Raw genomic sequence first — 12,565 nt, 5'->3', positions numbered from 1 at the left:
AGAGGCGCAAGTGGGAGTGGGGAGCTGACGAGGCCAGGAGGCTCGGCCTTATCCCCTCGGCGCGAGCAGCGGGGTGGCGAGGTGGTCGGGCGGCGACCGCGCGGGCGCGTGCCTCGGTCGGGTGAACAGGGGAAGGGGACGACCGCGGGGAGGAGTGGGCTGGGCTGTGCACTGTAGCAATGGGCTACAAGTGCACAGTAGTAGCTAGGCCCTTTTCTATTTCCTTTTTTTTATTTATAGAGAGAGGAAGGGAATTATTTGGCCAACTATTTCACTTAGCAAACATTTGGGAGGTGTCCCATTAAATCCCTGGTGATCATAGACATTGCCACAATTATTTTGGAGACCAGAAGAATTCATTTGTTTTTTTAAAGGATAGCATTTAAAAATGCTGAATTGGTGCTGTTATAATTGCTAATGTTCATCTTTGCACCAAAGTGATGTTGTGTTCCTTAACAAATAATTGTTATGGAATTTTTGACAGATGATGAACATTTTTCCGGTAACTTTTGATCAACTTCAAACTTCACTTGAATTTGAATTGACTGGAATTTCAAATGGGATATTGGACAAAGATGATTAAGCACTGTTTGGGTAAATGGTTAGCTTAATCACAGAGGGTTACTGTAGCATGACACTGGGGGTGTTACAAATCTCCTCCACTACAAGAAATCTCGTCCCGAGATTTAAGTGGGGAAGTAAAGAGTAACTTCGGGAGAACTGACCCTTATAGGGTTAATTATCTGGTGAATAAATCAGGGAATGAGGCGGAAGTATCTCTCGAGTTGAACTTAAATAAAATGTCGAGAGCAAAGTATGAGGGTACCATGACAAGTTTTAACGGGCAGGCAATCATTCGATGCCTAATGAAATGGTGAAAAGGGGTCCAAAGCAACAACAACAACAACAAAATTTATTGTGTCTGATACTAGAATAGATCACTAGGAAGGTGGCTCATGAATTACTTACGGAGCCAAGAGCGAGGAATATCTTTGGCAACATGGTGTAAGGGGAGTCAGGTTACGATCCTGTGGAATTGCGGGTTATGGGCCCACCATGTGGGTTAAAGGTAGGAAGCGTAGTGGCATCTTGCACGGTCATGATAGAAAGGTAGGTCAGAGGATATCCTGTCTGTTATGTTGGCAACAAAGTTTGGTACCAAGGGCGAGGGACGAAGAGAACCATTTTCCTGCTCGTTAATTCGAGGCGGACCAATAGGCAAAGTTCTCGTCCATCGGTGGTTACCGGAATGTCAACAACAATAATAACAAGGTCTTACAGACAAATTGTACACCGAGGTGTTTTCATAAGCAGGGAACTATTACTGCTTAGATCTCATAAACCACAAGAAAGTTTAAACAGAACAATGGAAAATAAAAGGTGATCATTAGATTAATCAGAACATTGGGAAGGAAAATGTGTTTACACTCAAGAATTGGGAGTATATCCTTCCCAAGGGGGAAGCGAAGCAGGATATACATGATATGACAGCAAGTTCAAACGCATTTAGATAAAGGGGCGAGGGAAGAATCATGATATTACCCATACAACGGTGTTTGGATAGGTGATCAAGAAACATTTAGCATTGCGCCTCCAATGTTCTTAATGATGTTCGGAGTACCTCAGCCATGCTTCGGGATCACATTGACATGGTCATCAGGTAAAGATCGGACCTTGGGAACACAAAGGATCCATCAGGAATTTCTAGAACATCTCATGCAATTTCCCTTTTCAGGAAAAAGATGAGGATGTGGCCGATGGGTTAAGCAGCAATCCATCGACATGTCAAAAAGATGTGTTTCCAAAATTTTATGAACAAGTTTGTGTTGGGGGAGGCAAGAATGTTGTCGATGATAATTCAAATCATCGAGGGGCAAGGATGGTATCTATCACCATGAATTCGATTGATATCCTGGAAGAAGTCAAAATGTTGACAGTGATCACGACAAATTTTGTTGAGAGACTCTAAGAAGATGCCATTGAGCAGCGACGACATTTAAGCGAAAGGAAGGATGAAGTAAAAGGCTATGAGAACCACGGATTCGACACAAGCTCGAAATCAAACTTGTTGTTCGAGATGAAATGATAGGATGCGGAAGATCGACACAAGCTTAGCTCGTCGTCAGGAGTTGTGCTCCGGGAAGAAGGACCGGGTAGCACAGTTAAAAAAAAGCTCGATAATGATATAGCCGATCAGGCTATGAATGAAGTGATGGAGTATCATTCCAATGAGAATTCATAAGAGGTAGTGCAATGACACAATATCCTCGAGATAACAGGGGGCAATACTCGAGGTAGATCAAAATAGAGTTTGCGGAGATGCCTTGGTCTGCAGAAGACAAGTGCTTTAACTTGTCCGAGAAAAGGAATCAAAGAATATCAATATGGCCGGAACCACGATTACAGAAAACCAAACCTCAGATATAAGATGAACTTATACCAAGGGGGTAATTATTTTCACGAGAAGCTTCCATGATAAGATCTACATCGTGTCTATGGGCATGAACACAAAGTTCAAGGTCGACTCCCACTTCTTCAATGCATAACCTTTCGTTCACTGCTCTAAAAAGTGATTTTAGTGTCAAAAACCTACATGGTGAATTACCAGAGGAGTATGACCCATGAAACCTTTCGGGTTCACACATTAAGGAAGGCATAGGTCCAACCCATCGGGGCATCTTAGGACATATACCATGAACTTTAGGATCAATTAACACATGTTCGAAGCAGAGCATGGTTGACAAAAGCAGAGGGTACAAATTGTCAAAGACATTATGTATCATGGGAATAACTCACAAGAATTTTGAATGTGAAGGATACTATCGGATAATAACCCGACAATGGTCCTGCCGGTCCAAAATGGAGCTGATGTGAGTATCGGTACTCAACCAGATGAAGAAGGGGATGCAAAGGCATCGACTTAAAGAAACGTCTGAATGATTCAATGCTTGGGTGCAAAGGAATTATGATTTCAAGGCGAAGGATCAGAAGCAGAGGCTCTGATCAAAAGATGAGTAAATTGAATAGACTTAGAGGTGCACCCGATCAAATATGGATTGGGCAAGAACCAGATCATATCTGAAAGGATGTCTTAGCCAGAAAGAAAATTTCCAAGGATTAATTGATGGTTGCGAGTATTCGCACATATTGCTAGACATATGGAATTAACCATAATGCAGGCAAGCAAGACTTTCCAAAGCAATAGATTGCATAGGGTTCTCGAAAGAACGATTAGCATTATTTGAGAAACACATTAACAAGTGGGGCTGGACGGATCCCCGGTAAATGTCAGGAATTATCCGCAGTGCGAAAGAAGATGCAAGGTATTAGGCTTAGAGAATTCTCGAAATGCCAGATAGTATTTCGATATGTCGGATGGAACTCGAGAGTAACTGACATGAATAAATGAGCGATGAGTGTAAGTAGTTATCCATCGGAGTTTTTAAAGGTGGTCAGGAACTGCAAAGCAGTGGGCATAGGGTCTCAGGACTCATCGAGGAGTATATTTAGAGTCTTCTGATGAAACCGCCGATCATCTGTGGTGAAGGGGCTCTCCGGGATGAAGTGGGTACGAGAGCCTAATGTCAGAGTTAGTAAAATGTTTAACCCGAATAGACGAGAGATCAGAATCCCAGAGTAAGGAAGAGGAATAAAAGATCCTAATACCACCCAATTGGCGACGTGGGCCCGTAAGCCACACAGCCATGTTAGTAAATAGTTTTGGATGACTAGACTCAACTTCGGCCAAGGAGTTGGAAAGGGCGCTACCTACAGGCAGTCGGCTCTAATACCAACTTGTGACGCCCTCGATTAAATCGTACACTAATCATACACGCAAATGTGTACGATCAAGATCAAGGACTCACGGGAAGATATCACAACACAACTCTAGACACAAATTAAAATAATACAAGCTTTATATTACAAGCCAGGGGCCTCGAGGGCCCGAATACATCAGCTTGAATACAAACGAGTCAGCGGAAGCAACAATATCTGAGTTCAGACATGAGTTAAAAAAGTTTGCCTTAAGAAGGCTAGCACAAAAGCATCTACGATCGAAAAGGCAAGGCCTCCTGCCTGGGAGCCTCCTAACTACTCTTGGTCGTCAGCGTCCGTCACGTGGTAGTAGACGCCCTCGGTGTAGTAGCAATCGTCAAAGGTGGCATCTGGCTCCTGGACTCCACCATCTGGTTGCAACAACCAGGAAGAAGAAAGAAAGGGGAAAAGGGGGAGCAAAGCAACCGTGAGTACTCATCCAAAGTACTCGCAAGCAAGGATCTACACTACATATGCAACATTATCAAAGGAAGGCTGTATATGTGGACTGGGCTGCCGAAATGCCAGAATAGAGAGAAGGCCTAGTCCTATCGAAGACTAGCATCTTCTCGAACCCACCATCTTGCAGCAACAGGAGGGAGTAGAGTAGCATAAAGTAAGTAGCAGTGGTGTTATCAACCTCGGCCGGAGATCCTTTCTCGACTCCCTGCGAGAAAGAAATCCCAGAGCCATACTATCCAGTTATCATCACAATCAAATCCTCATCTCCATCCAGTTCTCATCACAAGTATCCAGTTCTAGTTGTATCGATCGGGATACAACTCCAAGTGTCTGTTACCGTAGGACAGGCTATGCATAGATTAGTTCTTCCCTGCAGGGGTGCACCAACTTACCCACCACGCTCGCTTAACTCCGGCCGGACACACTTTCCAGGGTCATGCCCGGCCTCGGCCAAACAATACGCCGCAACCCGACCTAGACTTAACAGAGAGGTCAGCACACCGGACTAAACCTATGCCCCCAGGGGTCATGGGCCATCTCCCCAGAAACTCCTGCACGTTGCGTACGCGGCCGGTGAGCAGACCTAGCTACCTCCTTCAACAAGGCAGGCGCTTGCGCAGTCCAACCCGGCGCGCGCCACTCAGTCGCTGACGTCTATTAAGCTTCGGCTGATGTATACGACGCAAAACGCCCATACTATGCCCACGTGATGGTTAGTGCTATCAGGCCAGAGGCCCCTCGGATCAAATATCCAAATCGTTGTGGATTAGGAACGCGCGGTAACAAGCAGAGACTCACGAAAGAGGTGACCCCGTTGCCCCGTCTCGAGGACTTGCGGCAAGGGCTAAGAATGCCCGGCCATGCCTCGTAATTATCTCACGGGCACCTTCCAGGTCAACCCGTCTCCACATCACTTTCCAAGTAACAGTTGTAAAGTCCAAGTATCCGTGTGTCCAAACATCAAGAGGAAAACCCAAGGAATCACCCCCGGGGGGTTCCACTCAATGTAGTCATCAAGGTGAACGTAGAGGAATCACCCTCGAGGTTCACACTTGAGGGGTTGCACGACAGAGCCGTATCGGAAATGGTTAAGGAGGAAATCACCCTCGATGACCACGACCGAATAGCTACACTATAGGTTAACATCAGAAGTGCTGTAGAGGTCTCACCCTTGGCACTCGATAGTAACCCAGCAGTGTCGAGCAACTAAGGGGAAAGTGATGTGCGGTGCCGGGGCCTGGTCTTCAATCCCGTTGATCGGGTCTTCAAGTATTAAAGCAGGGGCAACAAGGACAAGGTGGGGGTCACTGATGGATCACTAACCAACCTATACTAAGCAGTTTAGGATAAGCAGGTAAGGTACAACAGTAGATACAAAAGCAGGCTATGCATCAGAATAGGAGCAAACAATAACAGTAGCAAAATCTAATGCAAGCATGAGAGAATGGAATGGGCGATATCGGGATGATCAAAGGGGGGGGGCTTGCCTGGTTGCTCTGGCAAGGAGGGGTCGTTGTCGACGACGTAGTCGATCACCGGGGCATCAGCGGCCTCGGGGTCTACCGGAGAGAAGAGGGGGAAGAAACAGTAAATACATGGCAAACAGAGGTAACACTAAGCATGATATGACGATACGTAGCGCTAAGCGTGCTCTAACGCGGTACTACACGTTGCAGACGAAGGGGGGAAACATCCGAGGGTGAATTCCCGACGTTAGGTGTATTCCGGACAAAGGAAAAGAGGGGGAAAGTTCCATGTTCAGCATGCTAGGGGCATGTGACAGATGAACGGACCACGTATTCGGATTCGTTGGATTTTTCTGAGCAACTTTCATATAGAAAACATTTTCATCCGAGTTAGGGTTTATTTTCTATGAATTTTCAAAGTTTTAAACATTTTCTGAAATTAAATAAATTATCAGAAAGGTTTATTGCGTCAGCATGACGTCACAGCGACATCAGCAGTCAGCAGGGCGGCTGACCAAGTCAAACCTGGCCTGTGGGTCCAGCGGGACCCACATGTCAGCCCCTGCTAGCCTAACAGTGTATTAAACTAACTAATCTAGGTTAATTAGCTACTGGACCCCACCTATCATAGCCTAATTGGCTAAACTAATTAGTTTTAATTATTAAAACATTTGAATTAGAGGATTAAGCGGTGGGGCCCGCACGTCAGTGTCACAGGGACGCCTAGTTAGCAAGTTGACTGGGTCAACGGTTAGCGGGACCCAGTGGCAGTGGCTCAGCGGCATGGTCCAGGGTTGCCGCGTCAGCGCCCCGTCGGACGGCGACCGGAGTCGCGCCGGCGACCATTCCCGTGGCGGAAGTCCGCCGGAGATGGCCGGAAAACGGCTACAAGGCTCGGTTCGCCGCGTTTTCGGTCACGTTCGAGAGCTGGCATCGGCGCGCATCGCCAGGTGCCACCGGTTGGTCTCGGGGAGGCTCGATACGACGACGGCGAGAACCTTAGCGGCCGCCGGAGTTCGGCCATAGGCGGGATGAGCGACAGAGGCCACGGGGATGGGATCTAGCGGCACGAGCGGCCGCGGTGAGGGGACCTGAGCACGTTCCCATGCTCGGGCGAGCCTGACAGCGACTACAACGTCGACGATGAGCTATGCGGCGGAGCTAGGTTCGGGCGGCGATGTCAGAGGCTGCCATGGCGCGAGGAAGAGCACAGGGAGAGAGGGATAGGGAGGAGGAGCTCACTGGGCGCCTGTAGGTGTGCTCAGTGGGCTCGGGGCAGGCGCGGGGTGGCCGAATTCGACGCCGGCGTTCGTCGGAGCAGAGGAGGAAGAAGAGGTCATCGCGCTTGCTGTGGGGGCTCCTGGCTTGGTCCGGTGGTCGAGGAAGACGTCGCGGGGCACGACGGCGCTCGGGGATTCGTCGGAGAGGGCCGGGGACAGCGGTGGCCGCAGAATCAACCAACGCACGGCGACGGTGGCGCTCGGGAGGAGTGAGCGCGTGAGGAAGAGGGGAAAGGTGGATCTGGGGGGGGGAGAGGCGCAAGTGGGAGTGGGGAGCTGACGAGGCCAGGAGGCTCGGCCTTATCCCCTCGGCGCGAGCAGCGGGGTGGCGAGGTGGTCGGGCGGCGACCGCGCGGGCGCGTGCCTCGGTCGGGTGAACAGGGGAAGGGGACGACCGCGGGGAGGAGTGGGCTGGGCTGTGCACTGTAGCAATGGGCTACAAGTGCACTGTAAAAATGCTGAATTGGTGCTGTTATAATTGCTAATGTTCATCTTTGCACCAAAGTGATGTTGTGTTCCTTAACAAATAATTGTTATGGAATTTTTGACAGATGATGAACATTTTTCCGGTAACTTTTGATCAACTTCAAACTTCACTTGAATTTGAATTGACTGGAATTTCAAATGGGATATTGGACAAAGATGATTAAGCACTGTTTGGGTAAATGGTTAGCTTAATCACAGAGGGTTACTGTAGCATGACACTAGGGGTGTTACAAACAATGCGCTGGGCAATGGCAAGTTCTGAAGCAATAGCACCTTGGAAGGCGACGCTTAGGCCAACGGGCAGCTGTAGATCTTCAAAGCTGATGTCTGGTGTGGCAAATCACTCGTCAATGAAGTTGTGGATGATGGCGACATCAAAGAGAGGCAGATTGTTGAAGATTTCAGCTTCCTCTTTGCTCTTGATGAGCTGCTCGAGAGCGTCATCTCCAAGATCTTCATCACTCGACAGATCAATGGCTTCATTGCGCAGAATGGCAGCAGCTATGAGCTCTTTGCTGGTGTGTGGCTGAGGCATCTTGGCCTTCTGGGGCTTGGAGACGCGGGATACGTCTTCAGACTGCACACTGTCTTCAGGAGGTGCAGTTGCCAATGGCTTCGCCCTTGAGATTTTTGGTGAAGGGGCCGGCTTTGAAGCTTTTGGCTTCTTCGACTGCTTTGGCTTCGGTACAGCAGGCACTGCAGGCGCTTCATCAGACTCAGTATCAGCTGCAGGCTCATTCACTGCAGTCCCTTGAACCAAGATGTAGGTGATGAGGCCTTCAAGGTTGGCATACGGACCGATGACATTTGGTTCTGCTTCTCGCATGCCATCTGCCCTTGGTGCTGAGGGACCAGGGTTGAAGTCTAACCCAAATTTCTTCTTGTTCTGCTTCGCTGAGTTTTGAGCAAATTGGAAGTTACGCTTGAACAGATTGTCGTCACGACACCAGAGTAGTGACGATGGATGTGCATCATCAGGCTGTGGCCCACGAACCATGCATGGATAGAAGCTTTGGGCAATAGCTTCATCTCTGGACCTGGGTACAAGGTTCTTGAATAAGATGTCTCCCCACGGTCTTTTGATGGCACTCTTCTCAGCATACTCTTGGGTTGTGAAGCGGTACTTGAACCATTGTTCTGCCCAATAGCGTCGAATCCATTGGATTCGGGTCTTGCGCTGACCATAATTCTCTTCAGGATCTATTTTATACATTTCTGCCAGTTCATCAGGCAGATCTTTGGATGTTCCTCCACGTCGCTGTCTGCCCCCCTTCCTTGCTGCTGTTTCTGAAACCATAAACCTTAACTTGGAAGGCTTCAAGATGTTCAAAGGCTTCAAAGGCTTTCTTTTGCTGGACCAACAGGAACTGGCTTCAGGAGAATTTATGTGATGCTGTAGGAATTCTGCAAATGAATGCAGACTATGAGAACCAAAGGATTCTCCCACGGACATGTACCTGTGACAGCATTAAGGTGCGAGGGAAGGGGAAGAGGTCATATGCATTCTCAGAAGATTTTGAAGATAAATCAGTTTAGAAGACATTGACCTCATCGTGCGAAGACATTCACTCATAGATAAGAAGTTGGTTCCAGATTTGTACGAATCCACAGACCAGTACAAGTGAGGAATCTAACTACTTCATGAAGCACAAGTGAATATACTAGGCATGTTATGAGATGCAGATTGAAAGATCTAACTTGTGTGAAGAGAAACCTCTTATGGTAGAAAGTGACAGAACCATGAGATCAACAGGGGCTGTAAAAAGAAGTTTTATTTACCACACTTGGAACTGCTAGACGGAGTGGGAGATGATGCCAAGCAGTTCAATCCTCCGTGCCCTAACTTGGCGACGAAAGACACCTACGGCGACGGCGGAGAGGACGATGTCCGTGATCGGCGTGAAGACGGCGTCGGAGAGGTTGCGGCAGCGAAGCGCTTCATCGCCGGCATCGTCGAGAGCTAGCGGTGGCGCTAGGGTTCGTGCAAGGGTGGAAGAAGGAGATAATGACCACGGTAAGTGTGAATTTATAGGCGCAGGGGTGGCACTGCGCTATTACTCAGGTGCCCCTGGCGATTCGCATTTGAGTAGCACGTGGCCATCGTGCGGTATTTTGGGGGCAGTTCCACATCCCACGCACGCCTGGATTGTTGGGTGGTCGTTCCTGCTTCTCCGGATTTTATGTGGAGGAATGAGCATTGAAAACGGACTTTATAGTTGTCTCTATATGTTCTACTGACAAGGACGCAGTGAAGACATTCGACAGTTTCAATAGAATGCATATGACTTGGAGAGATAGAGTTTGAGATAGAAACCATAGAGAGATTAGGGTCCGATCACATTCACTTAGTTCAAAAGATTCAACCAAGAAGACATAGCTATAAGTGAATGCTGTAGAGGACAGAACACTAGTATATATATATATATATATATATAATCAACATAGTGAAGATAATCATGAAGACATGTTAAGATTGAAGCCAAACCAAATATGAAGACATTGCAAGGTAACACCAAGAGTGAAACACTTCAAAATAGAACGTTTGGTGGTGGCGTTACCCACCGTATAGGAAGTATTATACCCAGACACGGCGCACAATTATCGTGGCGCTCTGAAGTCAATTTCCACATTAATGTATTCACACTTAGAATGTATGTCTTCATTGATTGAAGATATACGTTACTTCGTGTGGTGCACAACTAAGTCATCAATATGCATAAGTGTTAGGATGTGTGCCTGATCACATGACATTTGAGGATTCCAAGATATTTAGCTCACACCGTAACTTGCAAAACCTCTTCTCATCCAAGGGCTTGGTGAAGATATCTGCCAATTGCTCTTCAGTGTTGACGTGTATGATATCAATGTCTTCCTTCACAACATGATCTCTGAGAAAGTGATGACGAATTTCAATGTGCTTTGTCTTCGAGTGCTGAACTGGGTTGTTGGCAATCTTGATGTCGCTTTCGTTGTCGCAGTAAAGTGGCACTTGCTTCAGATGAATGCCATAGTCCTTGAGTGTTTGCTTCATCCACAGAAGCTGAGCGCAGCAAGATCCAGCAGCAATGTATTCAGATTCAGCAGTGGAGAGAGATACACAGTTCTGCTTCTTTGAAGACCAACATACAAGTGATCGTCCCAGAAAGTGACATGTGCCTGATGTAGACTTGCGATCAACTTTGTCACCAGCATAATCAGCATCCGAAAATCCAACCAAATTAAACTCCAAGCCCTTTGGATACCATAATCCTAGAGTTGGGGTGTGAGCCAAATATCGAAGAATTCGCTTCACAGCTAAGTGATGCGACTCCTTTGGTGCCGCTTGAAATCGAGCACACATGCAAACACTAAGCATAATATCTGGCCTAGATGCACATAAATAAAGTAAAGAACCAATCATGGAGCGGTATACCTTTTGATCAAACTCTTTACCATTGTCGTCAGGACCCAGATGATGTTTGGCTGGCATTGGTGTTGTGAAGCCTTTGCAGTCTTGCATACCGAACTTCTTCAGGCAATCTTTGAGATACTTCTCTTGAGATATGAAGATGCCATTGCATTGTTGTCGTATTTGAAGACCAAGGAAGAACTTCAGCTCCCCCATCATGGACATCTGATATTGCTCTTGCATCATATATCCAAACTCTTCACTGTACTTCTGATTTGTGCAGCCGAAGATAATGTCATCCACATATATTTGGCACACAAACAGTTCACCATCATATGTCTTCGTGAAAAGAGTGGGATCCAGGGAACCAGGTATGAAGCCTTTGCTCTTCAGGAAGTATTTGAGTGTGTCATACCAGGCCCTAGGGGCTTGTTTGAGGCCATACAGTGCCTTGTTGAGCTTGTATACCATGTCAGGATGTTTTGGATTTTCAAAGCTAGGCGGTTGTGCAACATACACTTCTTCTTCAATCTTGCCATTGAGAAAGGCACTCTTCACATCCATTTGATATAGAAGTATGTTATGATGATTTGCATAGGCCAGCAGTATGCGTATGGCTTCAAGCCTAGCCACAGGAGCAAATGTTTCATCGAAGTCAACGCCTTCTACTTGAGTATATCCTTGAGCAACGAGACGAGCTTTGTTTCTGACAACTTGACCATGCTCATCTTGCTTGTTGCGGTATATCCATTTGGTGCCTATTATATTGTGCTTCCGTGGATCAGGACGCTTAACCAGTTCCCATACATTATTTAGCTCAAACTGTTGAAGCTCTTCTTGCATAGCTTGAATCCATTCAGGTTCCATGAAGGCTTCTTCAACTTTCTTGGGTTCTGATATTGAGACGAATGCGAAGTGCCCACAAAAATTTGCTAGCTGAGTTGCCCTTGAACGAGTGAGTGGACCAGGTGCATTGATGCTGTCAATTATTCTGTCAATCTGCACTTCATTGGCAACACAAGGATGTACAGGGCGAAGACTTTGCTCTTGCTGATCTGTGTTGTTGTTGGGAGGAATGTCTTCAGGCTGAGCATTGTCTTCATGTTGATCAGGTGCTGAGATGATAAGTTCTTCTTCAGGATGAGCTTCAGAAGGTATAATCTCTCCAGTTCCCATTAGCTTGATTGATTCACTAGCTGGAATTTCATCTAGCACATTTGGCAGTTGCTCTCTTTGTGAACCATTTGTCTCATCGAACCGCACATCCACTGTTTCAACCACTTTTTAATGGAAGAGATTGAAGACTCTGTAGGAGTGTGAATCCTTTCCATATCCAAGAATAAACCCTCATATGCTTTTGGTGCAAACTTTGAGGTGTGGTGTGGGTCCTTGATCCAGCACCTTGCGCCAAATACTCTGAAATAACTGACATTTGGCTTCTTGACAGTTAGGAGTTCATAAGATTTCTTGTTCAGAAGCTTGTGAAGATAAACACGATTGATTGTATGGCATGCAGTGTCAATGGCTTCAGTCCAGAATTTTTTTGGAGTCTTGTATTCATCTAGCATCATTCTGGCCATCTCAATGAGTGTTCTGTTCTTGCGTTCGACGACGCCATTCTGCTGTGGCGTGTACGGAGCTGAGAATTCATGTGTGATGTCCAAGGT

Source organism: Triticum aestivum, chromosome 4A (genome assembly GCF_018294505.1).
Source record: "Triticum aestivum cultivar Chinese Spring chromosome 4A, IWGSC CS RefSeq v2.1, whole genome shotgun sequence".
In the NCBI taxonomy this organism is placed as follows: Eukaryota; Viridiplantae; Streptophyta; class Magnoliopsida; order Poales; family Poaceae; genus Triticum; species Triticum aestivum.
This window is presented reverse-complemented; position numbering follows the sequence as displayed.